At 45.3% G+C, this 27,365-nt stretch overlaps 17 non-coding genes across 17 annotated transcripts; all 17 read left to right on the top strand.

The window, feature by feature from the left end:
• The first annotated feature begins 476 nt into the window (after positions 1-476).
• LOC142284262 (U2 spliceosomal RNA) lies at positions 477-667 on the top strand. Its single transcript, XR_012745786.1, has one exon. It is a non-coding gene; the product is annotated as a U2 spliceosomal RNA (small nuclear RNA).
• Positions 668-1,784: 1,117 nt separating this feature from the next.
• On the top strand, positions 1,785-1,975 carry LOC142284261 (U2 spliceosomal RNA). The gene has a single exon (XR_012745785.1). It is a non-coding gene; the product is annotated as a U2 spliceosomal RNA (small nuclear RNA).
• Positions 1,976-3,092: 1,117 nt separating this feature from the next.
• On the top strand, positions 3,093-3,283 carry LOC142284260 (U2 spliceosomal RNA). Its single transcript, XR_012745784.1, has one exon. It is a non-coding gene; the product is annotated as a U2 spliceosomal RNA (small nuclear RNA).
• Positions 3,284-4,400: 1,117 nt separating this feature from the next.
• LOC142284199 (U2 spliceosomal RNA) lies at positions 4,401-4,591 on the top strand. Its single transcript, XR_012745737.1, has one exon. It is a non-coding gene; the product is annotated as a U2 spliceosomal RNA (small nuclear RNA).
• Positions 4,592-5,708: 1,117 nt separating this feature from the next.
• LOC142284259 (U2 spliceosomal RNA) lies at positions 5,709-5,899 on the top strand. Its single transcript, XR_012745783.1, has one exon. It is a non-coding gene; the product is annotated as a U2 spliceosomal RNA (small nuclear RNA).
• A 1,117-nt stretch (positions 5,900-7,016) lies between these two features.
• On the top strand, positions 7,017-7,207 carry LOC142284258 (U2 spliceosomal RNA). Its single transcript, XR_012745782.1, has one exon. It is a non-coding gene; the product is annotated as a U2 spliceosomal RNA (small nuclear RNA).
• Positions 7,208-8,324: 1,117 nt separating this feature from the next.
• LOC142284256 (U2 spliceosomal RNA) lies at positions 8,325-8,515 on the top strand. The gene has a single exon (XR_012745781.1). It is a non-coding gene; the product is annotated as a U2 spliceosomal RNA (small nuclear RNA).
• A 1,117-nt stretch (positions 8,516-9,632) lies between these two features.
• On the top strand, positions 9,633-9,823 carry LOC142284254 (U2 spliceosomal RNA). Its single transcript, XR_012745779.1, has one exon. It is a non-coding gene; the product is annotated as a U2 spliceosomal RNA (small nuclear RNA).
• Positions 9,824-16,317: 6,494 nt separating this feature from the next.
• LOC142284215 (U2 spliceosomal RNA) lies at positions 16,318-16,508 on the top strand. Its single transcript, XR_012745750.1, has one exon. It is a non-coding gene; the product is annotated as a U2 spliceosomal RNA (small nuclear RNA).
• A 1,117-nt stretch (positions 16,509-17,625) lies between these two features.
• Positions 17,626-17,816, top strand: LOC142284253 (U2 spliceosomal RNA). Its single transcript, XR_012745778.1, has one exon. It is a non-coding gene; the product is annotated as a U2 spliceosomal RNA (small nuclear RNA).
• A 1,117-nt stretch (positions 17,817-18,933) lies between these two features.
• On the top strand, positions 18,934-19,124 carry LOC142284252 (U2 spliceosomal RNA). Its single transcript, XR_012745777.1, has one exon. It is a non-coding gene; the product is annotated as a U2 spliceosomal RNA (small nuclear RNA).
• Positions 19,125-20,241: 1,117 nt separating this feature from the next.
• On the top strand, positions 20,242-20,432 carry LOC142284251 (U2 spliceosomal RNA). The gene has a single exon (XR_012745776.1). It is a non-coding gene; the product is annotated as a U2 spliceosomal RNA (small nuclear RNA).
• A 1,117-nt stretch (positions 20,433-21,549) lies between these two features.
• LOC142284250 (U2 spliceosomal RNA) lies at positions 21,550-21,740 on the top strand. The gene has a single exon (XR_012745775.1). It is a non-coding gene; the product is annotated as a U2 spliceosomal RNA (small nuclear RNA).
• Positions 21,741-22,856: 1,116 nt separating this feature from the next.
• LOC142284249 (U2 spliceosomal RNA) lies at positions 22,857-23,047 on the top strand. The gene has a single exon (XR_012745774.1). It is a non-coding gene; the product is annotated as a U2 spliceosomal RNA (small nuclear RNA).
• Positions 23,048-24,164: 1,117 nt separating this feature from the next.
• Positions 24,165-24,355, top strand: LOC142284248 (U2 spliceosomal RNA). Its single transcript, XR_012745773.1, has one exon. It is a non-coding gene; the product is annotated as a U2 spliceosomal RNA (small nuclear RNA).
• A 1,117-nt stretch (positions 24,356-25,472) lies between these two features.
• LOC142284247 (U2 spliceosomal RNA) lies at positions 25,473-25,663 on the top strand. The gene has a single exon (XR_012745772.1). It is a non-coding gene; the product is annotated as a U2 spliceosomal RNA (small nuclear RNA).
• A 1,117-nt stretch (positions 25,664-26,780) lies between these two features.
• LOC142284246 (U2 spliceosomal RNA) lies at positions 26,781-26,971 on the top strand. Its single transcript, XR_012745771.1, has one exon. It is a non-coding gene; the product is annotated as a U2 spliceosomal RNA (small nuclear RNA).
• The last annotated feature ends 394 nt before the right edge of the window (positions 26,972-27,365 follow it).

The following is a 27,365-nucleotide window of genomic DNA, read 5'->3' as shown; positions in this document are numbered from 1 at the left end:
AAGGAGGGGGCAATCTCTTTTTTTCCCGGGTGGTAGGGGGATGACAGGAGAAGGGAAGCGGGTGGTGAGAAAGGTACAGAGGGCAGGGTTTGGGGGCTGGGAAGGAAAGGGAAAAGATTAGGGTTTGGGGATGATGAAAGGGCTTTCTACGGGTAAGGATGGCAAAGGGTGGCAGTGACGGAAAGTCAGGCAACCTGTCCTGTCCGTCTTTTTGTATCGTGAATTGGAAAGACTGCAAGGGGGAGGGGAGTTGCTTGCGCCCTAAAGGAGGAGTTATTCAGATTCATTGCAGTGGGCGGCGGCTGCAAAACGCACCATTCTTCTTGTTTTTGCTCTGCAAAGCAGCCTTTTCAAGGGTTGGCTTGGGTGACAAAATGTCTTGTGTAGGCGTGGGTTTGTCTCCCTCTCGCTCTCTCTCCCTAAGATGTGTCCGGCATAGGCCAGGGTGCCACTCGAGGCCCAAACCAATTCTGGTTATCGCTTCTCGGCCTTTTGGCTAAGATCAAGTGTAGTATCTGTTCTTATCAGTTTAATATCTGATACGTCCCCTATCTGGGGACCATATATTAAATGGATTTTTAGAACAGGGAGATGGAAAAAGAGCTTGCTCTGTCCACTCCACGCATTGACCTGGTATTGCAGTACCTCCAGGAACGGTGCACCCCTTCTTAACCCAGTTTCCAAAAGCAGAACTCGATTCACCTGATTCATATTAGCCCGATTAGCGAATTGAAATGAATTTTTATCTAACACACTTTTTACTTGCTTTATTCATCCAAATAGCAAACTCATCACCACTCAACTTCACCAACTCTGCTATGTCCCGTGCAGTATCTTGTTGTCAGTCTAATCTAGATCATGTGTAATTGAATGGAATAGATCCCTTTTGGACAAAGTGGAGTCAGATGCTGCAGTGACCACAGGTGTGAGAGGATCTACAATTGGCATCTGGTGTTATCTCTCTGCTTCCACTCCAAATAAAGTTACCTGTTGTTACCTGAACGTCAAATACTAAGAATGGGCGGCCTATGAAAGAATTAGTACTTTCATTAAGTATACTAAACCGGCTAATTGGGAATAGACAAACTGTAAAAAGCCCTCTGAGAAAGCCCCTCTCTAACCTTTGTTAGTAAGCTTTTCTGTAGCCTGCCTGTTGATGTATTTTCGGTTTGAACAGTGCACAACATGAAGAGACGGAACACTGGCGGCTTGTCACAATGCCCCCCGATGACATCACAATAGCGCTGCTGCCTAGAAAACAAGCTGCGCAGAAGAAGTTGTTCTTTGGGTGGGAGGGTGGGCTAGTGGAAGGAGGGGGCAATCTCTTTTTTTCCCGGGTGGTAGGGGGATGACAGGAGAAGGGAAGCGGGTGGTGAGAAAGGTACAGAGGGCAGGGTTTGGGGGCTGGGAAGGAAAGGGAAAAGATTAGGGTTTGGGGATGATGAAAGGGCTTTCTACGGGTAAGGATGGCAAAGGGTGGCAGTGACGGAAAGTCAGGCAACCTGTCCTGTCCGTCTTTTTGTATCGTGAATTGGAAAGACTGCAAGGGGGAGGGGAGTTGCTTGCGCCCTAAAGGAGGAGTTATTCAGATTCATTGCAGTGGGCGGCGGCTGCAAAACGCACCATTCTTCTTGTTTTTGCTCTGCAAAGCAGCCTTTTCAAGGGTTGGCTTGGGTGACAAAATGTCTTGTGTAGGCGTGGGTTTGTCTCCCTCTCGCTCTCTCTCCCTAAGATGTGTCCGGCATAGGCCAGGGTGCCACTCGAGGCCCAAACCAATTCTGGTTATCGCTTCTCGGCCTTTTGGCTAAGATCAAGTGTAGTATCTGTTCTTATCAGTTTAATATCTGATACGTCCCCTATCTGGGGACCATATATTAAATGGATTTTTAGAACAGGGAGATGGAAAAAGAGCTTGCTCTGTCCACTCCACGCATTGACCTGGTATTGCAGTACCTCCAGGAACGGTGCACCCCTTCTTAACCCAGTTTCCAAAAGCAGAACTCGATTCACCTGATTCATATTAGCCCGATTAGCGAATTGAAATGAATTTTTATCTAACACACTTTTTACTTGCTTTATTCATCCAAATAGCAAACTCATCACCACTCAACTTCACCAACTCTGCTATGTCCCGTGCAGTATCTTGTTGTCAGTCTAATCTAGATCATGTGTAATTGAATGGAATAGATCCCTTTTGGACAAAGTGGAGTCAGATGCTGCAGTGACCACAGGTGTGAGAGGATCTACAATTGGCATCTGGTGTTATCTCTCTGCTTCCACTCCAAATAAAGTTACCTGTTGTTACCTGAACGTCAAATACTAAGAATGGGCGGCCTATGAAAGAATTAGTACTTTCATTAAGTATACTAAACCGGCTAATTGGGAATAGACAAACTGTAAAAAGCCCTCTGAGAAAGCCCCTCTCTAACCTTTGTTAGTAAGCTTTTCTGTAGCCTGCCTGTTGATGTATTTTCGGTTTGAACAGTGCACAACATGAAGAGACGGAACACTGGCGGCTTGTCACAATGCCCCCCGATGACATCACAATAGCGCTGCTGCCTAGAAAACAAGCTGCGCAGAAGAAGTTGTTCTTTGGGTGGGAGGGTGGGCTAGTGGAAGGAGGGGGCAATCTCTTTTTTTCCCGGGTGGTAGGGGGATGACAGGAGAAGGGAAGCGGGTGGTGAGAAAGGTACAGAGGGCAGGGTTTGGGGGCTGGGAAGGAAAGGGAAAAGATTAGGGTTTGGGGATGATGAAAGGGCTTTCTACGGGTAAGGATGGCAAAGGGTGGCAGTGACGGAAAGTCAGGCAACCTGTCCTGTCCGTCTTTTTGTATCGTGAATTGGAAAGACTGCAAGGGGGAGGGGAGTTGCTTGCGCCCTAAAGGAGGAGTTATTCAGATTCATTGCAGTGGGCGGCGGCTGCAAAACGCACCATTCTTCTTGTTTTTGCTCTGCAAAGCAGCCTTTTCAAGGGTTGGCTTGGGTGACAAAATGTCTTGTGTAGGCGTGGGTTTGTCTCCCTCTCGCTCTCTCTCCCTAAGATGTGTCCGGCATAGGCCAGGGTGCCACTCGAGGCCCAAACCAATTCTGGTTATCGCTTCTCGGCCTTTTGGCTAAGATCAAGTGTAGTATCTGTTCTTATCAGTTTAATATCTGATACGTCCCCTATCTGGGGACCATATATTAAATGGATTTTTAGAACAGGGAGATGGAAAAAGAGCTTGCTCTGTCCACTCCACGCATTGACCTGGTATTGCAGTACCTCCAGGAACGGTGCACCCCTTCTTAACCCAGTTTCCAAAAGCAGAACTCGATTCACCTGATTCATATTAGCCCGATTAGCGAATTGAAATGAATTTTTATCTAACACACTTTTTACTTGCTTTATTCATCCAAATAGCAAACTCATCACCACTCAACTTCACCAACTCTGCTATGTCCCGTGCAGTATCTTGTTGTCAGTCTAATCTAGATCATGTGTAATTGAATGGAATAGATCCCTTTTGGACAAAGTGGAGTCAGATGCTGCAGTGACCACAGGTGTGAGAGGATCTACAATTGGCATCTGGTGTTATCTCTCTGCTTCCACTCCAAATAAAGTTACCTGTTGTTACCTGAACGTCAAATACTAAGAATGGGCGGCCTATGAAAGAATTAGTACTTTCATTAAGTATACTAAACCGGCTAATTGGGAATAGACAAACTGTAAAAAGCCCTCTGAGAAAGCCCCTCTCTAACCTTTGTTAGTAAGCTTTTCTGTAGCCTGCCTGTTGATGTATTTTCGGTTTGAACAGTGCACAACATGAAGAGACGGAACACTGGCGGCTTGTCACAATGCCCCCCGATGACATCACAATAGCGCTGCTGCCTAGAAAACAAGCTGCGCAGAAGAAGTTGTTCTTTGGGTGGGAGGGTGGGCTAGTGGAAGGAGGGGGCAATCTCTTTTTTTCCCGGGTGGTAGGGGGATGACAGGAGAAGGGAAGCGGGTGGTGAGAAAGGTACAGAGGGCAGGGTTTGGGGGCTGGGAAGGAAAGGGAAAAGATTAGGGTTTGGGGATGATGAAAGGGCTTTCTACGGGTAAGGATGGCAAAGGGTGGCAGTGACGGAAAGTCAGGCAACCTGTCCTGTCCGTCTTTTTGTATCGTGAATTGGAAAGACTGCAAGGGGGAGGGGAGTTGCTTGCGCCCTAAAGGAGGAGTTATTCAGATTCATTGCAGTGGGCGGCGGCTGCAAAACGCACCATTCTTCTTGTTTTTGCTCTGCAAAGCAGCCTTTTCAAGGGTTGGCTTGGGTGACAAAATGTCTTGTGTAGGCGTGGGTTTGTCTCCCTCTCGCTCTCTCTCCCTAAGATGTGTCCGGCATAGGCCAGGGTGCCACTCGAGGCCCAAACCAATTCTGGTTATCGCTTCTCGGCCTTTTGGCTAAGATCAAGTGTAGTATCTGTTCTTATCAGTTTAATATCTAATACGTCCCCTATCTGGGGACCATATATTAAATGGATTTTTAGAACAGGGAGATGGAAAAAGAGCTTGCTCTGTCCACTCCACGCATTGACCTGGTATTGCAGTACCTCCAGGAACGGTGCACCCCTTCTTAACCCAGTTTCCAAAAGCAGAACTCGATTCACCTGATTCATATTAGCCCGATTAGCGAATTGAAATGAATTTTTATCTAACACACTTTTTACTTGCTTTATTCATCCAAATAGCAAACTCATCACCACTCAACTTCACCAACTCTGCTATGTCCCGTGCAGTATCTTGTTGTCAGTCTAATCTAGATCATGTGTAATTGAATGGAATAGATCCCTTTTGGACAAAGTGGAGTCAGATGCTGCAGTGACCACAGGTGTGAGAGGATCTACAATTGGCATCTGGTGTTATCTCTCTGCTTCCACTCCAAATAAAGTTACCTGTTGTTACCTGAACGTCAAATACTAAGAATGGGCGGCCTATGAAAGAATTAGTACTTTCATTAAGTATACTAAACCGGCTAATTGGGAATAGACAAACTGTAAAAAGCCCTCTGAGAAAGCCCCTCTCTAACCTTTGTTAGTAAGCTTTTCTGTAGCCTGCCTGTTGATGTATTTTCGGTTTGAACAGTGCACAACATGAAGAGACGGAACACTGGCGGCTTGTCACAATGCCCCCCGATGACATCACAATAGCGCTGCTGCCTAGAAAACAAGCTGCGCAGAAGAAGTTGTTCTTTGGGTGGGAGGGTGGGCTAGTGGAAGGAGGGGGCAATCTCTTTTTTTCCCGGGTGGTAGGGGGATGACAGGAGAAGGGAAGCGGGTGGTGAGAAAGGTACAGAGGGCAGGGTTTGGGGGCTGGGAAGGAAAGGGAAAAGATTAGGGTTTGGGGATGATGAAAGGGCTTTCTACGGGTAAGGATGGCAAAGGGTGGCAGTGACGGAAAGTCAGGCAACCTGTCCTGTCCGTCTTTTTGTATCGTGAATTGGAAAGACTGCAAGGGGGAGGGGAGTTGCTTGCGCCCTAAAGGAGGAGTTATTCAGATTCATTGCAGTGGGCGGCGGCTGCAAAACGCACCATTCTTCTTGTTTTTGCTCTGCAAAGCAGCCTTTTCAAGGGTTGGCTTGGGTGACAAAATGTCTTGTGTAGGCGTGGGTTTGTCTCCCTCTCGCTCTCTCTCCCTAAGATGTGTCCGGCATAGGCCAGGGTGCCACTCGAGGCCCAAACCAATTCTGGTTATCGCTTCTCGGCCTTTTGGCTAAGATCAAGTGTAGTATCTGTTCTTATCAGTTTAATATCTGATACGTCCCCTATCTGGGGACCATATATTAAATGGATTTTTAGAACAGGGAGATGGAAAAAGAGCTTGCTCTGTCCACTCCACGCATTGACCTGGTATTGCAGTACCTCCAGGAACGGTGCACCCCTTCTTAACCCAGTTTCCAAAAGCAGAACTCGATTCACCTGATTCATATTAGCCCGATTAGCGAATTGAAATGAATTTTTATCTAACACACTTTTTACTTGCTTTATTCATCCAAATAGCAAACTCATCACCACTCAACTTCACCAACTCTGCTATGTCCCGTGTAGTATCTTGTTGTCAGTCTAATCTAGATCATGTGTAATTGAATGGAATAGATCCCTTTTGGACAAAGTGGAGTCAGATGCTGCAGTGACCACAGGTGTGAGAGGATCTACAATTGGCATCTGGTGTTATCTCTCTGCTTCCACTCCAAATAAAGTTACCTGTTGTTACCTGAACGTCAAATACTAAGAATGGGCGGCCTATGAAAGAATTAGTACTTTCATTAAGTATACTAAACCGGCTAATTGGGAATAGACAAACTGTAAAAAGCCCTCTGAGAAAGCCCCTCTCTAACCTTTGTTAGTAAGCTTTTCTGTAGCCTGCCTGTTGATGTATTTTCGGTTTGAACAGTGCACAACATGAAGAGACGGAACACTGGCGGCTTGTCACAATGCCCCCCGATGACATCACAATAGCGCTGCTGCCTAGAAAACAAGCTGCGCAGAAGAAGTTGTTCTTTGGGTGGGAGGGTGGGCTAGTGGAAGGAGGGGGCAATCTCTTTTTTTCCCGGGTGGTAGGGGGATGACAGGAGAAGGGAAGCGGGTGGTGAGAAAGGTACAGAGGGCAGGGTTTGGGGGCTGGGAAGGAAAGGGAAAAGATTAGGGTTTGGGGATGATGAAAGGGCTTTCTACGGGTAAGGATGGCAAAGGGTGGCAGTGACGGAAAGTCAGGCAACCTGTCCTGTCCGTCTTTTTGTATCGTGAATTGGAAAGACTGCAAGGGGGAGGGGAGTTGCTTGCGCCCTAAAGGAGGAGTTATTCAGATTCATTGCAGTGGGCGGCGGCTGCAAAACGCACCATTCTTCTTGTTTTTGCTCTGCAAAGCAGCCTTTTCAAGGGTTGGCTTGGGTGACAAAATGTCTTGTGTAGGCGTGGGTTTGTCTCCCTCTCGCTCTCTCTCCCTAAGATGTGTCCGGCATAGGCCAGGGTGCCACTCGAGGCCCAAACCAATTCTGGTTATCGCTTCTCGGCCTTTTGGCTAAGATCAAGTGTAGTATCTGTTCTTATCAGTTTAATATCTGATACGTCCCCTATCTGGGGACCATATATTAAATGGATTTTTAGAACAGGGAGATGGAAAAAGAGCTTGCTCTGTCCACTCCACGCATTGACCTGGTATTGCAGTACCTCCAGGAACGGTGCACCCCTTCTTAACCCAGTTTCCAAAAGCAGAACTCGATTCACCTGATTCATATTAGCCCGATTAGCGAATTGAAATGAATTTTTATCTAACACACTTTTTACTTGCTTTATTCATCCAAATAGCAAACTCATCACCACTCAACTTCACCAACTCTGCTATGTCCCGTGCAGTATCTTGTTGTCAGTCTAATCTAGATCATGTGTAATTGAATGGAATAGATCCCTTTTGGACAAAGTGGAGTCAGATGCTGCAGTGACCACAGGTGTGAGAGGATCTACAATTGGCATCTGGTGTTATCTCTCTGCTTCCACTCCAAATAAAGTTACCTGTTGTTACCTGAACGTCAAATACTAAGAATGGGCGGCCTATGAAAGAATTAGTACTTTCATTAAGTATACTAAACCGGCTAATTGGGAATAGACAAACTGTAAAAAGCCCTCTGAGAAAGCCCCTCTCTAACCTTTGTTAGTAAGCTTTTCTGTAGCCTGCCTGTTGATGTATTTTCGGTTTGAACAGTGCACAACATGAAGAGACGGAACACTGGCGGCTTGTCACAATGCCCCCCGATGACATCACAATAGCGCTGCTGCCTAGAAAACAAGCTGCGCAGAAGAAGTTGTTCTTTGGGTGGGAGGGTGGGCTAGTGGAAGGAGGGGGCAATCTCTTTTTTTCCCGGGTGGTAGGGGGATGACAGGAGAAGGGAAGCGGGTGGTGAGAAAGGTACAGAGGGCAGGGTTTGGGGGCTGGGAAGGAAAGGGAAAAGATTAGGGTTTGGGGATGATGAAAGGGCTTTCTACGGGTAAGGATGGCAAAGGGTGGCAGTGACGGAAAGTCAGGCAACCTGTCCTGTCCGTCTTTTTGTATCGTGAATTGGAAAGACTGCAAGGGGGAGGGGAGTTGCTTGCGCCCTAAAGGAGGAGTTATTCAGATTCATTGCAGTGGGCGGCGGCTGCAAAACGCACCATTCTTCTTGTTTTTGCTCTGCAAAGCAGCCTTTTCAAGGGTTGGCTTGGGTGACAAAATGTCTTGTGTAGGCGTGGGTTTGTCTCCCTCTCGCTCTCTCTCCCTAAGATGTGTCCGGCATAGGCCAGGGTGCCACTCGAGGCCCAAACCAATTCTGGTTATCGCTTCTCGGCCTTTTGGCTAAGATCAAGTGTAGTATCTGTTCTTATCAGTTTAATATCTGATACGTCCCCTATCTGGGGACCATATATTAAATGGATTTTTAGAACAGGGAGATGGAAAAAGAGCTTGCTCTGTCCACTCCACGCATTGACCTGGTATTGCAGTACCTCCAGGAACGGTGCACCCCTTCTTAACCCAGTTTCCAAAAGCAGAACTCGATTCACCTGATTCATATTAGCCCGATTAGCGAATTGAAATGAATTTTTATCTAACACACTTTTTACTTGCTTTATTCATCCAAATAGCAAACTCATCACCACTCAACTTCACCAACTCTGCTATGTCCCGTGCAGTATCTTGTTGTCAGTCTAATCTAGATCATGTGTAATTGAATGGAATAGATCCCTTTTGGACAAAGTGGAGTCAGATGCTGCAGTGACCACAGGTGTGAGAGGATCTACAATTGGCATCTGGTGTTATCTCTCTGCTTCCACTCCAAATAAAGTTACCTGTTGTTACCTGAACGTCAAATACTAAGAATGGGCGGCCTATGAAAGAATTAGTACTTTCATTAAGTATACTAAACCGGCTAATTGGGAATAGACAAACTGTAAAAAGCCCTCTGAGAAAGCCCCTCTCTAACCTTTGTTAGTAAGCTTTTCTGTAGCCTGCCTGTTGATGTATTTTCGGTTTGAACAGTGCACAACATGAAGAGACGGAACACTGGCGGCTTGTCACAATGCCCCCCGATGACATCACAATAGCGCTGCTGCCTAGAAAACAAGCTGCGCAGAAGAAGTTGTTCTTTGGGTGGGAGGGTGGGCTAGTGGAAGGAGGGGGCAATCTCTTTTTTTCCCGGGTGGTAGGGGGATGACAGGAGAAGGGAAGCGGGTGGTGAGAAAGGTACAGAGGGCAGGGTTTGGGGGCTGGGAAGGAAAGGGAAAAGATTAGGGTTTGGGGATGATGAAAGGGCTTTCTACGGGTAAGGATGGCAAAGGGTGGCAGTGACGGAAAGTCAGGCAACCTGTCCTGTCCGTCTTTTTGTATCGTGAATTGGAAAGACTGCAAGGGGGAGGGGAGTTGCTTGCGCCCTAAAGGAGGAGTTATTCAGATTCATTGCAGTGGGCGGCGGCTGCAAAACGCACCATTCTTCTTGTTTTTGCTCTGCAAAGCAGCCTTTTCAAGGGTTGGCTTGGGTGACAAAATGTCTTGTGTAGGCGTGGGTTTGTCTCCCTCTCGCTCTCTCTCCCTAAGATGTGTCCGGCATAGGCCAGGGTGCCACTCGAGGCCCAAACCAATTCTGGTTATCGCTTCTCGGCCTTTTGGCTAAGATCAAGTGTAGTATCTGTTCTTATCAGTTTAATATCTGATACGTCCCCTATCTGGGGACCATATATTAAATGGATTTTTAGAACAGGGAGATGGAAAAAGAGCTTGCTCTGTCCACTCCACGCATTGACCTGGTATTGCAGTACCTCCAGGAACGGTGCACCCCTTCTTAACCCAGTTTCCAAAAGCAGAACTCGATTCACCTGATTCATATTAGCCCGATTAGCGAATTGAAATGAATTTTTATCTAACACACTTTTTACTTGCTTTATTCATCCAAATAGCAAACTCATCACCACTCAACTTCACCAACTCTGCTATGTCCCGTGCAGTATCTTGTTGTCAGTCTAATCTAGATCATGTGTAATTGAATGGAATAGATCCCTTTTGGACAAAGTGGAGTCAGATGCTGCAGTGACCACAGGTGTGAGAGGATCTACAATTGGCATCTGGTGTTATCTCTCTGCTTCCACTCCAAATAAAGTTACCTGTTGTTACCTGAACGTCAAATACTAAGAATGGGCGGCCTATGAAAGAATTAGTACTTTCATTAAGTATACTAAACCGGCTAATTGGGAATAGACAAACTGTAAAAAGCCCTCTGAGAAAGCCCCTCTCTAACCTTTGTTAGTAAGCTTTTCTGTAGCCTGCCTGTTGATGTATTTTCGGTTTGAACAGTGCACAACATGAAGAGACGGAACACTGGCGGCTTGTCACAATGCCCCCCGATGACATCACAATAGCGCTGCTGCCTAGAAAACAAGCTGCGCAGAAGAAGTTGTTCTTTGGGTGGGAGGGTGGGCTAGTGGAAGGAGGGGGCAATCTCTTTTTTTCCCGGGTGGTAGGGGGATGACAGGAGAAGGGAAGCGGGTGGTGAGAAAGGTACAGAGGGCAGGGTTTGGGGGCTGGGAAGGAAAGGGAAAAGATTAGGGTTTGGGGATGATGAAAGGGCTTTCTACGGGTAAGGATGGCAAAGGGTGGCAGTGACGGAAAGTCAGGCAACCTGTCCTGTCCGTCTTTTTGTATCGTGAATTGGAAAGACTGCAAGGGGGAGGGGAGTTGCTTGCGCCCTAAAGGAGGAGTTATTCAGATTCATTGCAGTGGGCGGCGGCTGCAAAACGCACCATTCTTCTTGTTTTTGCTCTGCAAAGCAGCCTTTTCAAGGGTTGGCTTGGGTGACAAAATGTCTTGTGTAGGCGTGGGTTTGTCTCCCTCTCGCTCTCTCTCCCTAAGATGTGTCCGGCATAGGCCAGGGTGCCACTCGAGGCCCAAACCAATTCTGGTTATCGCTTCTCGGCCTTTTGGCTGCGATCGGGTGTTGGTAATCTTGCTAGCATCTGGTTGTAGCACATTGGGTGTCTGGGGTACCCCGCCTTTTGGCCTTAGGTGCGGGTCCCACTCTTGTAGTGGGATCCAATCCTCTGCTGCTTTTGGGAGGTGGGCTTAGTCCCCAGACAACGAGTTGCGATCGCTCATCTGGATTATCTTTGGATTTTTCCAGTGAGTATTTTGTTGCGGAAAATCCCCCGTTGCCATGGATGCGGATCCTGGCGATATTCCCACCTATGCTCGCCTAAAGCATACGGTACGGGTATACTTCGATAAAGGAGGGAGTGATGGTCGTGGCCTAAGATATGTCGTGGGAGAGGTGCTTGAACGCACCTTCTCAGTGCGTAAACAGGAAATCTTGGCCATCCAGGACTACCCTCGACGAGGTGTGTTCGATATTACCTTTACAGGAGAGGGTATCCACCGAGATTTCTGTACTAAAACTAAGGATCCGGATGTGATTTTCCAAAAGAAACCATCCCTTAAAGGTATAACTATTGTAGAACACAAAATTGACGATGTAAAGACTCTTATTGTTAAAATTTACTCCCCTTATGTGACTGAGACTGAAATTACTTCATTCCTTAATAACTTTTTTTCTAAGGTGGTATGTCAAGGGAAGGTAATGAATGAATGTGGCATATGGAGTAGTAAATGGAGGTATGTTGTCACTTGTATTAAGGACCCTACGGTAGCAGGAGGTATACGTTTGCCTCCAGCCCGTTTTAAAATAGGTAATACGAATGGCGACCTTTTTTTTAATGGTATGCCTCCCTTTTGTCGCAAATGTAAAAAATATGGACATTCTGATTGTGATGTGACTTGTGTTTCTTGTGGAGGTAAAGATCATAAGACTGATAAATGTCCAAAAGGAAGCATATGTACTAATTGTATGTCAAACACTCACTCTTTTTTTAAATGTCCCTACAGGAATGTCTGGGGAAAATCACGAGTGGAGAAGCCCTCGGCCCCTGGCCAACCCTCGGCTGGTTCGGACAGGCCTGTGGGAAAGGAGGATGGAGAGAGAGCCGGAGATGAGCCAAGCAAACAAACTCAGGCTGCAGAAGGCGTCCCCGTGTCGGATGAAATGGCGAAGGAAAGGAGGGAACGGCAGGGCAGAAGGCCGGAGGCGGCCTCCGTAGAGAGGCCAGAAGTATCTGCCAAAGGCCAATCCTCGTCTTCGTGTACTCCCGGGATGACTCCCAGATGCCAGACTTCTGGGCCGAAGAGACGTAAGTTGCAGGGGTCTCAGAGGGAACCTGAGGTAGTACCCCCTCCGGACCCTCCGGATGATGGTGGGAACCCAATGGCGTGTCAGCAGGAGGGAGTTACCCTACCCTCTTCAGAAATGGAGATGGGGACTGGGGTGGCTGCCTCCGTGATCCCGGAGACCCCGGTCAATGTGCTGATTACACCCGAGGCGCGTGTGCTCGATGAGACTCTCCCTGACCATTCCCTTAAAGGAGATGGGATGGAGTGTCTGGAGCAGGGAGACGGGTCAGCTGACCAGATGCAAATTACTAGAATGAGAACTCAGTTTGTCCCGGGAGGTGTGCAGCCTGAGACGTTAACCAATGGGGAGTCCTCAGATACGGACTCCTTGCAAACGGTCATCTCCGACGATCAATCCTACTCTGAAGGAGAAGTCTGAACCAGCTGAGGTAAGAGTTTAGAAATATTTAATTATCCTTCTTCTTTTCTCTTATGGCAGGGGTTAAGGGTGTGTCTCTAAATGTGAGAGGGCTTAAAACACAGGCGAAAAGAGTGGCGATGTTTGATTTTCTTACTACTCTGACTGCAACTGTATTCTTTTTACAAGAGTGTTCTATATCACACAGTTTAAATTACCATGAGTATCAGAAAGATTGGACATATGGACCCTCAGTGTGGTCGGGGTCAAATGGGTCCAAGTCAGCAGGGGTCGCCATTCTTTTTAGGGGGAATGCTTTTATTGATTCTGTTCAAGAGATTTTACCTGGCAGAATTTTATTAGTTCAAGCTGTTATTGATGGTTACAAATGGCAATTTTTAAATTTTTATGGATCCGCAGACAAGCAAGAAAGAGCTGAAATGTTAGATATGTTACCCTTATTTCTTAATGACTCTACCCCGATGGTCTTAGCAGGTGATTTTAATTGCATTCTCGGTGGTGAGAAAAGACTTTCCAGCGCAACAAGCAGAAATTATGATAAAACTTCTTTTATGCTTAGAAACATTGTGCTGGATTTTAGATTAAACGATGTTTTTAAGGAATGTAATAGAGATTTACCATTGCAGGACTGGGTAACATGGAGTAATGTTAACTGTAGCTCCAGGATTGATTTTATTTTCTGCTCAAAGTCCGTGCTGCCTTTTAAATGTGAGCTTCTAACTAATGCATTTTCTGACCATAAATTATTATCCTTTCATGTAAAACATGATGATCTTTTTAAAAAAGGGAAAGGTTCTTGGAAGTTAAATATCTCCCTTTTAGAAGACCCTCAAATTTTAACTGATTTTACTAATTTCTATTTATATTTTAAGAGAATAAGAGACCCTCGTATTCCCATCAGCAGGTGGTGGGAAAAAATGAAAAAAAATATAAAAGATTTTTTTATTAAGGCAGGAGCACAGAAGGTAAAGGAAAAGAGAGAATTTTATACCCAACTTACTACCAGGTTACAAACCTTATATAAATTAAGAAATAATGATATGGATGTGGAGAAAGATATTAGTGACCTAAAAAATGAAATCCACCACACATTAGAACAAAAAGGGAAAGAGCTTATTTTTCATGCTAAGGTTAAACATATTGAAAATAATGAAACTTGTTCGAGGTATTTTTTTAAATGTATGGTGGAAAAGCGGGTTTTTATCAACTCTATGGAAGGTGAACAAAATATAGAGGGGATTTTAGCCAAAGTCTATGAGTATTATTCTGAGCTTTTTAACACAAAAAGTATTGATAATTGTTTTACAGAAAGTATTTTAGATGATATTTCCATCAGTCTTGACCCTGTTTCACAAGAATCTTTAATACAGGACCTGAGTGAGGAAGAGGTATCAGACGCGGTGGGGAGTTTTAAGGCTGGTAAAGTACCGGGACCCGATGGCATACCTATAGAGTTTTATTCCACCTTTTATGACATTTTACAAGAGGATTTGTTTTCTGTTTTTAGTGAGGTTTTTAGAACAAAAATTCTCCCCACCTCATGGAGGAGGGGTGAGGTTTCCCTCATACATAAAATAGGAGACAAATCTAGTCTAAAAAATTGGAGACCTATCACTCTTTTAAATTGTGATTACAAAATACTGGCAAAAATATGTGCAACTAGATTGAAAAAAGTGATAGAGAATATAATTCATATAAATCAAGTGTGCGGTATACCGGGAAGGAGTGTGTGGGAAAACTTAAATTTAATCAAAGATGTGATTGATGACACAAAGTCAAGGGGGAGTCAGTTGGCGGTCCTGTCCTTAGACTTCGAGAAAGCCTTTGACAGAGTGTCACATCAGTTCCTATTTAAGGTTTTATCACGCATGGGAATACCTGAAGGATTTTTATTGTCTCTTAAAGCATTTTATCACAATTGTACAAGTAAAATTTTAGTTAATGGTTTTAAAACGAAGGAGGTGGTTTTAAACTCTGGGGTTAAACAAGGTTGCCCATTGTCCCCTTTATTATTTGTGTGTGCCCTTGAACCATTACTTTGTGCTTTAAGGAGAGATAAACAGATCCGTGGTATCCCGTTGCCGGGGGGAGGTGGTTTGGAAGCTAAGGTAACGGGCTACATGGATGATGTGGTGGTAATTTGTAAAGATGCTCTGTCTATTAGGAAAGCGTTGAAACAAGTAGAATATTTTTGTTGTGGGACCGGTTTTAAGGTTAATTTAAACAAAAGCGGTATTCTAAATGTGGGGAATATGACACTAAATGATATTCCAGTACCTGAATGTGATTCTGTGAAGATTTTAGGGGTGATTTTTAATGAGACAAATAAAGGGAAAGAAAGTTGGGAGGTCATTGCACAAAAGGTGAATCAAAAGCTGTGTATGTGGAGGCTACGAAAGCTGACGATGGAAGGGAAGGTTTTAATTATAAAAATGGTCATTCTTCCTTTGTTGTTGTATTTGAGCCTTGTCTTTCCCCCTCCCACACGAATTTTTAACCAGATCATCAAAGCGTGTTTTACTTTTTTTTGGAATTCTAAGATGGAGAAATTAAAAAGAGAAGTGGTAATTAAACCTAAAGAAAAAGGTGGCAAAGATTTTCCAGATTTTAGAGCTTTTGTTTATATAAGGTTTTTTGTTTTGTGTTTTAATGCCCTTTCAAAATCTAACTACTGGTCATATTTTATTCGTTTTAATACGGGTTATTTTATGAGACGTCTTGGTTGGTTTCAAACGGTTTTAAGTTCCCCGTACGCTTTTAATATGCCAGATAGTTATGTTATTTTGGAAACTATTGTTAATTCTTATGATTTGAAAGGGAAAATTGTAGAGGATATAAAAGACAGCAAGAAGATTTTAAAGTGTTTTAAGGATAAACAGCCAATAACACAGATTGGGAATTTTAATGAAATTAAGTGTGTTGAAATATTTCACAATATTAATGCAGCGTACCTTTTTAATTCCCAGAAGGACCTGGCCTGGAGCTGTGTGCATGATTGTCTTCCATGCAGAGCATTCCAACACAGAAGAGGACTTGTGACTACTGCCAGATGTCCAAGGGAAAGATGCTTCGGAGATGAGACGGTACTACATATTTTATGGACTTGTTCTTTTGCACGACAAATATGGACACGAATTTTTCCTTTATTGCAAAAAATGACGGACATCAGAGATTTGACTTTTGAGGCTGTTTTATTCGGGTATGTGGAATGTCCCACCGTCAATAAGAAGATCATCGCATGGAAGACAATCAGCACAGTCAAGGAAGCTCTGTGGAAGGCCAGGAACATCCTTCTTTTTAAGCATGATGTTTTATCTGTGCAGGATGTTATAGATTTGGCTTTTAGTGATATGTATCTGTATTATATTCTGGACAAGAAGAAAAATGTCATTTTATCGAAACAGTGGTTTGTAAAGGAGTGGAACTCCGCAATTTAAAGGACCAATTTTTGTATATAATTTATAGGTTGAGTGTAAAGGAATTGTGGATAGTGTTCTTTATAGGAGTGAAGCCCTGCAGTGTAAAGGACTTGTAATATGTAGACTGCTTACTATATGTAATACAAATGTAAATGATGTTTTGATATTTTGTAATTGAGATACAGATGTAATCACAGAAAATGTTGTAAAATGGAATGTTTTTAATGTAATGTACTTTTATATCCAATAATAAACGGGTGTACCTTGTTTTAGGTACTTCCAAGTTAAAAAAAAAAAAAAATCTGTTCTTATCAGTTTAATATCTGATACGTCCCCTATCTGGGGACCATATATTAAATGGATTTTTAGAACAGGGAGATGGAAAAAGAGCTTGCTCTGTCCACTCCACGCATTGACCTGGTATTGCAGTACCTCCAGGAACGGTGCACCCCTTCTTAACCCAGTTTCCAAAAGCAGAACTCGATTCACCTGATTCATATTAGCCCGATTAGCGAATTGAAATGAATTTTTATCTAACACACTTTTTACTTGCTTTATTCATCCAAATAGCAAACTCATCACCACTCAACTTCACCAACTCTGCTATGTCCCGTGCAGTATCTTGTTGTCAGTCTAATCTAGATCATGTGTAATTGAATGGAATAGATCCCTTTTGGACAAAGTGGAGTCAGATGCTGCAGTGACCACAGGTGTGAGAGGATCTACAATTGGCATCTGGTGTTATCTCTCTGCTTCCACTCCAAATAAAGTTACCTGTTGTTACCTGAACGTCAAATACTAAGAATGGGCGGCCTATGAAAGAATTAGTACTTTCATTAAGTATACTAAACCGGCTAATTGGGAATAGACAAACTGTAAAAAGCCCTCTGAGAAAGCCCCTCTCTAACCTTTGTTAGTAAGCTTTTCTGTAGCCTGCCTGTTGATGTATTTTCGGTTTGAACAGTGCACAACATGAAGAGACGGAACACTGGCGGCTTGTCACAATGCCCCCCGATGACATCACAATAGCGCTGCTGCCTAGAAAACAAGCTGCGCAGAAGAAGTTGTTCTTTGGGTGGGAGGGTGGGCTAGTGGAAGGAGGGGGCAATCTCTTTTTTTCCCGGGTGGTAGGGGGATGACAGGAGAAGGGAAGCGGGTGGTGAGAAAGGTACAGAGGGCAGGGTTTGGGGGCTGGGAAGGAAAGGGAAAAGATTAGGGTTTGGGGATGATGAAAGGGCTTTCTACGGGTAAGGATGGCAAAGGGTGGCAGTGACGGAAAGTCAGGCAACCTGTCCTGTCCGTCTTTTTGTATCGTGAATTGGAAAGACTGCAAGGGGGAGGGGAGTTGCTTGCGCCCTAAAGGAGGAGTTATTCAGATTCATTGCAGTGGGCGGCGGCTGCAAAACGCACCATTCTTCTTGTTTTTGCTCTGCAAAGCAGCCTTTTCAAGGGTTGGCTTGGGTGACAAAATGTCTTGTGTAGGCGTGGGTTTGTCTCCCTCTCGCTCTCTCTCCCTAAGATGTGTCCGGCATAGGCCAGGGTGCCACTCGAGGCCCAAACCAATTCTGGTTATCGCTTCTCGGCCTTTTGGCTAAGATCAAGTGTAGTATCTGTTCTTATCAGTTTAATATCTGATACGTCCCCTATCTGGGGACCATATATTAAATGGATTTTTAGAACAGGGAGATGGAAAAAGAGCTTGCTCTGTCCACTCCACGCATTGACCTGGTATTGCAGTACCTCCAGGAACGGTGCACCCCTTCTTAACCCAGTTTCCAAAAGCAGAACTCGATTCACCTGATTCATATTAGCCCGATTAGCGAATTGAAATGAATTTTTATCTAACACACTTTTTACTTGCTTTATTCATCCAAATAGCAAACTCATCACCACTCAACTTCACCAACTCTGCTATGTCCCGTGCAGTATCTTGTTGTCAGTCTAATCTAGATCATGTGTAATTGAATGGAATAGATCCCTTTTGGACAAAGTGGAGTCAGATGCTGCAGTGACCACAGGTGTGAGAGGATCTACAATTGGCATCTGGTGTTATCTCTCTGCTTCCACTCCAAATAAAGTTACCTGTTGTTACCTGAACGTCAAATACTAAGAATGGGCGGCCTATGAAAGAATTAGTACTTTCATTAAGTATACTAAACCGGCTAATTGGGAATAGACAAACTGTAAAAAGCCCTCTGAGAAAGCCCCTCTCTAACCTTTGTTAGTAAGCTTTTCTGTAGCCTGCCTGTTGATGTATTTTCGGTTTGAACAGTGCACAACATGAAGAGACGGAACACTGGCGGCTTGTCAAAATGCCCCCCGATGACATCACAATAGCGCTGCTGCCTAGAAAACAAGCTGCGCAGAAGAAGTTGTTCTTTGGGTGGGAGGGTGGGCTAGTGGAAGGAGGGGGCAATCTCTTTTTTTCCCGGGTGGTAGGGGGATGACAGGAGAAGGGAAGCGGGTGGTGAGAAAGGTACAGAGGGCAGGGTTTGGGGGCTGGGAAGGAAAGGGAAAAGATTAGGGTTTGGGGATGATGAAAGGGCTTTCTACGGGTAAGGATGGCAAAGGGTGGCAGTGACGGAAAGTCAGGCAACCTGTCCTGTCCGTCTTTTTGTATCGTGAATTGGAAAGACTGCAAGGGGGAGGGGAGTTGCTTGCGCCCTAAAGGAGGAGTTATTCAGATTCATTGCAGTGGGCGGCGGCTGCAAAACGCACCATTCTTCTTGTTTTTGCTCTGCAAAGCAGCCTTTTCAAGGGTTGGCTTGGGTGACAAAATGTCTTGTGTAGGCGTGGGTTTGTCTCCCTCTCGCTCTCTCTCCCTAAGATGTGTCCGGCATAGGCCAGGGTGCCACTCGAGGCCCAAACCAATTCTGGTTATCGCTTCTCGGCCTTTTGGCTAAGATCAAGTGTAGTATCTGTTCTTATCAGTTTAATATCTGATACGTCCCCTATCTGGGGACCATATATTAAATGGATTTTTAGAACAGGGAGATGGAAAAAGAGCTTGCTCTGTCCACTCCACGCATTGACCTGGTATTGCAGTACCTCCAGGAACGGTGCACCCCTTCTTAACCCAGTTTCCAAAAGCAGAACTCGATTCACCTGATTCATATTAGCCCGATTAGCGAATTGAAATGAATTTTTATCTAACACACTTTTTACTTGCTTTATTCATCCAAATAGCAAACTCATCACCACTCAACTTCACCAACTCTGCTATGTCCCGTGCAGTATCTTGTTGTCAGTCTAATCTAGATCATGTGTAATTGAATGGAATAGATCCCTTTTGGACAAAGTGGAGTCAGATGCTGCAGTGACCACAGGTGTGAGAGGATCTACAATTGGCATCTGGTGTTATCTCTCTGCTTCCACTCCAAATAAAGTTACCTGTTGTTACCTGAACGTCAAATACTAAGAATGGGCGGCCTATGAAAGAATTAGTACTTTCATTAAGTATACTAAACCGGCTAATTGGGAATAGACAAACTGTAAAAAGCCCTCTGAGAAAGCCCCTCTCTAACCTTTGTTAGTAAGCTTTTCTGTAGCCTGCCTGTTTATGTATTTTCGGTTTGAACAGTGCACAACATGAAGAGACGGAACACTGGCGGCTTGTCACAATGCCCCCCGATGACATCACAATAGCGCTGCTGCCTAGAAAACAAGCTGCGCAGAAGAAGTTGTTCTTTGGGTGGGAGGGTGGGCTAGTGGAAGGAGGGGGCAATCTCTTTTTTTCCCGGGTGGTAGGGGGATGACAGGAGAAGGGAAGCGGGTGGTGAGAAAGGTACAGAGGGCAGGGTTTGGGGGCTGGGAAGGAAAGGGAAAAGATTAGGGTTTGGGGATGATGAAAGGGCTTTCTACGGGTAAGGATGGCAAAGGGTGGCAGTGACGGAAAGTCAGGCAACCTGTCCTGTCCGTCTTTTTGTATCGTGAATTGGAAAGACTGCAAGGGGGAGGGGAGTTGCTTGCGCCCTAAAGGAGGAGTTATTCAGATTCATTGCAGTGGGCGGCGGCTGCAAAACGCACCATTCTTCTTGTTTTTGCTCTGCAAAGCAGCCTTTTCAAGGGTTGGCTTGGGTGACAAAATGTCTTGTGTAGGCGTGGGTTTGTCTCCCTCTCGCTCTCTCTCCCTAAGATGTGTCCGGCATAGGCCAGGGTGCCACTCGAGGCCCAAACCAATTCTGGTTATCGCTTCTCGGCCTTTTGGCTAAGATCAAGTGTAGTATCTGTTCTTATCAGTTTAATATCTGATACGTCCCCTATCTGGGGACCATATATTAAATGGATTTTTAGAACAGGGAGATGGAAAAAGAGCTTGCTCTGTCCACTCCACGCATTGACCTGGTATTGCAGTACCTCCAGGAACGGTGCACCCCTTCTTAACCCAGTTTCCAAAAGCAGAACTCGATTCACCTGATTCATATTAGCCCGATTAGCGAATTGAAATGAATTTTTATCTAACACACTTTTTACTTGCTTTATTCATCCAAATAGCAAACTCATCACCACTCAACTTCACCAACTCTGCTATGTCCCGTGCAGTATCTTGTTGTCAGTCTAATCTAGATCATGTGTAATTGAATGGAATAGATCCCTTTTGGACAAAGTGGAGTCAGATGCTGCAGTGACCACAGGTGTGAGAGGATCTACAATTGGCATCTGGTGTTATCTCTCTGCTTCCACTCCAAATAAAGTTACCTGTTGTTACCTGAACGTCAAATACTAAGAATGGGCGGCCTATGAAAGAATTAGTACTTTCATTAAGTATACTAAACCGGCTAATTGGGAATAGACAAACTGTAAAAAGCCCTCTGAGAAAGCCCCTCTCTAACCTTTGTTAGTAAGCTTTTCTGTAGCCTGCCTGTTGATGTATTTTCGGTTTGAACAGTGCACAACATGAAGAGACGGAACACTGGCGGCTTGTCACAATGCCCCCCGATGACATCACAATAGCGCTGCTGCCTAGAAAACAAGCTGCGCAGAAGAAGTTGTTCTTTGGGTGGGAGGGTGGGCTAGTGGAAGGAGGGGGCAATCTCTTTTTTTCCCGGGTGGTAGGGGGATGACAGGAGAAGGGAAGCGGGTGGTGAGAAAGGTACAGAGGGCAGGGTTTGGGGGCTGGGAAGGAAAGGGAAAAGATTAGGGTTTGGGGATGATGAAAGGGCTTTCTACGGGTAAGGATGGCAAAGGGTGGCAGTGACGGAAAGTCAGGCAACCTGTCCTGTCCGTCTTTTTGTATCGTGAATTGGAAAGACTGCAAGGGGGAGGGGAGTTGCTTGCGCCCTAAAGGAGGAGTTATTCAGATTCATTGCAGTGGGCGGCGGCTGCAAAACGCACCATTCTTCTTGTTTTTGCTCTGCAAAGCAGCCTTTTCAAGGGTTGGCTTGGGTGACAAAATGTCTTGTGTAGGCGTGGGTTTGTCTCCCTCTCGCTCTCTCTCCCTAAGATGTGTCCGGCATAGGCCAGGGTGCCACTCGAGGCCCAAACCAATTCTGGTTATCGCTTCTCGGCCTTTTGGCTAAGATCAAGTGTAGTATCTGTTCTTATCAGTTTAATATCTGATACGTCCCCTATCTGGGGACCATATATTAAATGGATTTTTAGAACAGGGAGATGGAAAAAGAGCTTGCTCTGTCCACTCCACGCATTGACCTGGTATTGCAGTACCTCCAGGAACGGTGCACCCCTTCTTAACCCAGTTTCCAAAAGCAGAACTCGATTCACCTGATTCATATTAGCCCGATTAGCGAATTGAAATGAATTTTTATCTAACACACTTTTTACTTGCTTTATTCATCCAAATAGCAAACTCATCACCACTCAACTTCACCAACTCTGCTATGTCCCGTGCAGTATCTTGTTGTCAGTCTAATCTAGATCATGTGTAATTGAATGGAATAGATCCCTTTTGGACAAAGTGGAGTCAGATGCTGCAGTGACCACAGGTGTGAGAGGATCTACAATTGGCATCTGGTGTTATCTCTCTGCTTCCACTCCAAATAAAGTTACCTGTTGTTACCTGAACGTCAAATACTAAGAATGGGCGGCCTATGAAAGAATTAGTACTTTCATTAAGTATACTAAACCGGCTAATTGGGAATAGACAAACTGTAAAAAGCCCTCTGAGAAAGCCCCTCTCTAACCTTTGTTAGTAAGCTTTTCTGTAGCCTGCCTGTTGATGTATTTTCGGTTTGAACAGTGCACAACATGAAGAGACGGAACACTGGCGGCTTGTCACAATGCCCCCCGATGACATCACAATAGCGCTGCTGCCTAGAAAACAAGCTGCGCAGAAGAAGTTGTTCTTTGGGTGGGAGGGTGGGCTAGTGGAAGGAGGGGGAATCTCTTTTTTTCCCGGGTGGTAGGGGGATGACAGGAGAAGGGAAGCGGGTGGTGAGAAAGGTACAGAGGGCAGGGTTTGGGGGCTGGGAAGGAAAGGGAAAAGATTAGGGTTTGGGGATGATGAAAGGGCTTTCTACGGGTAAGGATGGCAAAGGGTGGCAGTGACGGAAAGTCAGGCAACCTGTCCTGTCCGTCTTTTTGTATCGTGAATTGGAAAGACTGCAAGGGGGAGGGGAGTTGCTTGCGCCCTAAAGGAGGAGTTATTCAGATTCATTGCAGTGGGCGGCGGCTGCAAAACGCACCATTCTTCTTGTTTTTGCTCTGCAAAGCAGCCTTTTCAAGGGTTGGCTTGGGTGACAAAATGTCTTGTGTAGGCGTGGGTTTGTCTCCCTCTCGCTCTCTCTCCCTAAGATGTGTCCGGCATAGGCCAGGGTGCCACTCGAGGCCCAAACCAATTCTGGTTATCGCTTCTCGGCCTTTTGGCTAAGATCAAGTGTAGTATCTGTTCTTATCAGTTTAATATCTGATACGTCCCCTATCTGGGGACCATATATTAAATGGATTTTTAGAACAGGGAGATGGAAAAAGAGCTTGCTCTGTCCACTCCACGCATTGACCTGGTATTGCAGTACCTCCAGGAACGGTGCACCCCTTCTTAACCCAGTTTCCAAAAGCAGAACTCGATTCACCTGATTCATATTAGCCCGATTAGCGAATTGAAATGAATTTTTATCTAACACACTTTTTACTTGCTTTATTCATCCAAATAGCAAACTCATCACCACTCAACTTCACCAACTCTGCTATGTCCCGTGCAGTATCTTGTTGTCAGTCTAATCTAGATCATGTGTAATTGAATGGAATAGATCCCTTTTGGACAAAGTGGAGTCAGATGCTGCAGTGACCACAGGTGTGAGAGGATCTACAATTGGCATCTGGTGTTATCTCTCTGCTTCCACTCCAAATAAAGTTACCTGTTGTTACCTGAACGTCAAATACTAAGAATGGGCGGCCTATGAAAGAATTAGTACTTTCATTAAGTATACTAAACCGGCTAATTGGGAATAGACAAACTGTAAAAAGCCCTCTGAGAAAGCCCCTCTCTAACCTTTGTTAGTAAGCTTTTCTGTAGCCTGCCTGTTGATGTATTTTCGGTTTGAACAGTGCACAACATGAAGAGACGGAACACTGGCGGCTTGTCACAATGCCCCCCGATGACATCACAATAGCGCTGCTGCCTAGAAAACAAGCTGCGCAGAAGAAGTTGTTCTTTGGGTGGGAGGGTGGGCTAGTGGAAGGAGGGGGCAATCTCTTTTTTTCCCGGGTGGTAGGGGGATGACAGGAGAAGGGAAGCGGGTGGTGAGAAAGGTACAGAGGGCAGGGTTTGGGGGCTGGGAAGGAAAGGGAAAAGATTAGGGTTTGGGGATGATGAAAGGGCTTTCTACGGGTAAGGATGGCAAAGGGTGGCAGTGACGGAAAGTCAGGCAACCTGTCCTGTCCGTCTTTTTGTATCGTGAATTGGAAAGACTGCAAGGGGGAGGGGAGTTGCTTGCGCCCTAAAGGAGGAGTTATTCAGATTCATTGCAGTGGGCGGCGGCTGCAAAACGCACCATTCTTCTTGTTTTTGCTCTGCAAAGCAGCCTTTTCAAGGGTTGGCTTGGGTGACAAAATGTCTTGTGTAGGCGTGGGTTTGTCTCCCTCTCGCTCTCTCTCCCTAAGATGTGTCCGGCATAGGCCAGGGTGCCACTCGAGGCCCAAACCAATTCTGGTTATCGCTTCTCGGCCTTTTGGCTAAGATCAAGTGTAGTATCTGTTCTTATCAGTTTAATATCTGATACGTCCCCTATCTGGGGACCATATATTAAATGGATTTTTAGAACAGGGAGATGGAAAAAGAGCTTGCTCTGTCCACTCCACGCATTGACCTGGTATTGCAGTACCTCCAGGAACGGTGCACCCCTTCTTAACCCAGTTTCCAAAAGCAGAACTCGATTCACCTGATTCATATTAGCCCGATTAGCGAATTGAAATGAATTTTTATCTAACACACTTTTTACTTGCTTTATTCATCCAAATAGCAAACTCATCACCACTCAACTTCACCAACTCTGCTATGTCCCGTGCAGTATCTTGTTGTCAGTCTAATCTAGATCATGTGTAATTGAATGGAATAGATCCCTTTTGGACAAAGTGGAGTCAGATGCTGCAGTGACCACAGGTGTGAGAGGATCTACAATTGGCATCTGGTGTTATCTCTCTGCTTCCACTCCAAATAAAGTTACCTGTTGTTACCTGAACGTCAAATACTAAGAATGGGCGGCCTATGAAAGAATTAGTACTTTCATTAAGTATACTAAACCGGCTAATTGGGAATAGATAAACTGTAAAAAGCCCTCTGAGAAAGCCCCTCTCTAACCTTTGTTAGTAAGCTTTTCTGTAGCCTGCCTGTTGATGTATTTTCGGTTTGAACAGTGCACAACATGAAGAGACGGAACACTGGCGGCTTGTCACAATGCCCCCCGATGACATCACAATAGCACTGCTGCCTAGAAAACAAGCTGCGCAGAAGAAGTTGTTCTTTGGGTGGGAGGGTGGGCTAGTGGAAGGAGGGGGCAATCTCTTTTTTTCCCGGGTGGTAGGGGGATGACAGGAGAAGGGAAGCGGGTGGTGAGAAAGGTACAGAGGGCAGGGTTTGGGGGCTGGGAAGGAAAGGGAAAAGATTAGGGTTTGGGGATGATGAAAGGGCTTTCTACGGGTAAGGATGGCAAAGGGTGGCAGTGACGGAAAGTCAGGCAACCTGTCCTGTCCGTCTTTTTGTATCGTGAATTGGAAAGACTGCAAGGGGGAGGGGAGTTGCTTGCGCCCTAAAGGAGGAGTTATTCAGATTCATTGCAGTGGGCGGCGGCTGCAAAACGCACCATTCTTCTTGTTTTTGCTCTGCAAAGCAGCCTTTTCAAGGGTTGGCTTGGGTGACAAAATGTCTTGTGTAGGCGTGGGTTTGTCTCCCTCTCGCTCTCTCTCCCTAAGATGTGTCCGGCATAGGCCAGGGTGCCACTCGAGGCCCAAACCAATTCTGGTTATCGCTTCTCGGCCTTTTGGCTAAGATCAAGTGTAGTATCTGTTCTTATCAGTTTAATATCTGATACGTCCCCTATCTGGGGACCATATATTAAATGGATTTTTAGAACAGGGAGATGGAAAAAGAGCTTGCTCTGTCCACTCCACGCATTGACCTGGTATTGCAGTACCTCCAGGAACGGTGCACCCCTTCTTAACCCAGTTTCCAAAAGCAGAACTCGATTCACCTGATTCATATTAGCCCGATTAGCGAATTGAAATGAATTTTTATCTAACACACTTTTTACTTGCTTTATTCATCCAAATAGCAAACTCATCACCACTCAACTTCACCAACTCTGCTATGTCCCGTGCAGTATCTTGTTGTCAGTCTAATCTAGATCATGTGTAATTGAATGGAATAGATCCCTTTTGGACAAAGTGGAGTCAGATGCTGCAGTGACCACAGGTGTGAGAGGATCTACAATTGGCATCTGGTGTTATCTCTCTGCTTCCACTCCAAATAAAGTTACCTGTTGTTACCTGAACGTCAAATACTAAGAATGGGCGGCCTATGAAAGAATTAGTACTTTCATTAAGTATACTAAACCGGCTAATTGGGAATAGACAAACTGTAAAAAGCCCTCTGAGAAAGCCCCTCTCTAACCTTTGTTAGTAAGCTTTTCTGTAGCCTGCCTGTTGATGTATTTTCGGTTTGAACAGTGCACAACATGAAGAGACGGAACACTGGCGGCTTGTCACAATGCCCCCCGATGACATCACAATAGCGCTGCTGCCTAGAAAACAAGCTGCGCAGAAGAAGTTGTTCTTTGGGTGGGAGGGTGGGCTAGTGGAAGGAGGGGGCAATCTCTTTTTTTCCCGGGTGGTAGGGGGATGACAGGAGAAGGGAAGCGGGTGGTGAGAAAGGTACAGAGGGCAGGGTTTGGGGGCTGGGAAGGAAAGGGAAAAGATTAGGGTTTGGGGATGATGAAAGGGCTTTCTACGGGTAAGGATGGCAAGGGGTGGCAGTGACGGAAAGTCAGGCAACCTGTCCTGTCCGTCTTTTTGTATCGTGAATTGGAAAGACTGCAAGGGGGAGGGGAGTTGCTTGCGCCCTAAAGGAGGAGTTATTCAGATTCATTGCAGTGGGCGGCGGCTGCAAAACGCACCATTCTTCTTGTTTTTGCTCTGCAAAGCAGCCTTTTCAAGGGTTGGCTTGGGTGACAAAATGTCTTGTGTAGGCGTGGGTTTGTCTCCCTCTCGCTCTCTCTCCCTAAGATGTGTCCGGCATAGGCCAGGGTGCCACTCGAGGCCCAAACCAATTCTGGTTATCGCTTCTCGGCCTTTTGGCTAAGATCAAGTGTAGTATCTGTTCTTATCAGTTTAATATCTGATACGTCCCCTATCTGGGGACCATATATTAAATGGATTTTTAGAACAGGGAGATGGAAAAAGAGCTTGCTCTGTCCACTCCACGCATTGACCTGGTATTGCAGTACCTCCAGGAACGGTGCACCCCTTCTTAACCCAGTTTCCAAAAGCAGAACTCGATTCACCTGATTCATATTAGCCCGATTAGCGAATTGAAATGAATTTTTATCTAACACACTTTTTACTTGCTTTATTCATCCAAATAGCAAACTCATCACCACTCAACTTCACCAACTCTGCTATGTCCCGTGCAGTATCTTGTTGTCAGTCTAATCTAGATCATGTGTAATTGAATGGAATAGATCCCTTTTGGACAAAGTGGAGTCAGATGCTGCAGTGACCACAGGTGTGAGAGGATCTACAATTGGCATCTGGTGTTATCTCTCTGCTTCCACTCCAAATAAAGTTACCTGTTGTTACCTGAACGTCAAATACTAAGAATGGGCGGCCTATGAAAGAATTAGTACTTTCATTAAGTATACTA

The sequence above is a fragment of the Anomaloglossus baeobatrachus genome, unplaced genomic scaffold (genome assembly GCF_048569485.1).
Source record: "Anomaloglossus baeobatrachus isolate aAnoBae1 unplaced genomic scaffold, aAnoBae1.hap1 Scaffold_563, whole genome shotgun sequence".
Taxonomy (NCBI): domain Eukaryota; kingdom Metazoa; phylum Chordata; class Amphibia; order Anura; family Aromobatidae; genus Anomaloglossus; species Anomaloglossus baeobatrachus.
This window is presented reverse-complemented; position numbering and strand designations above follow the sequence as displayed.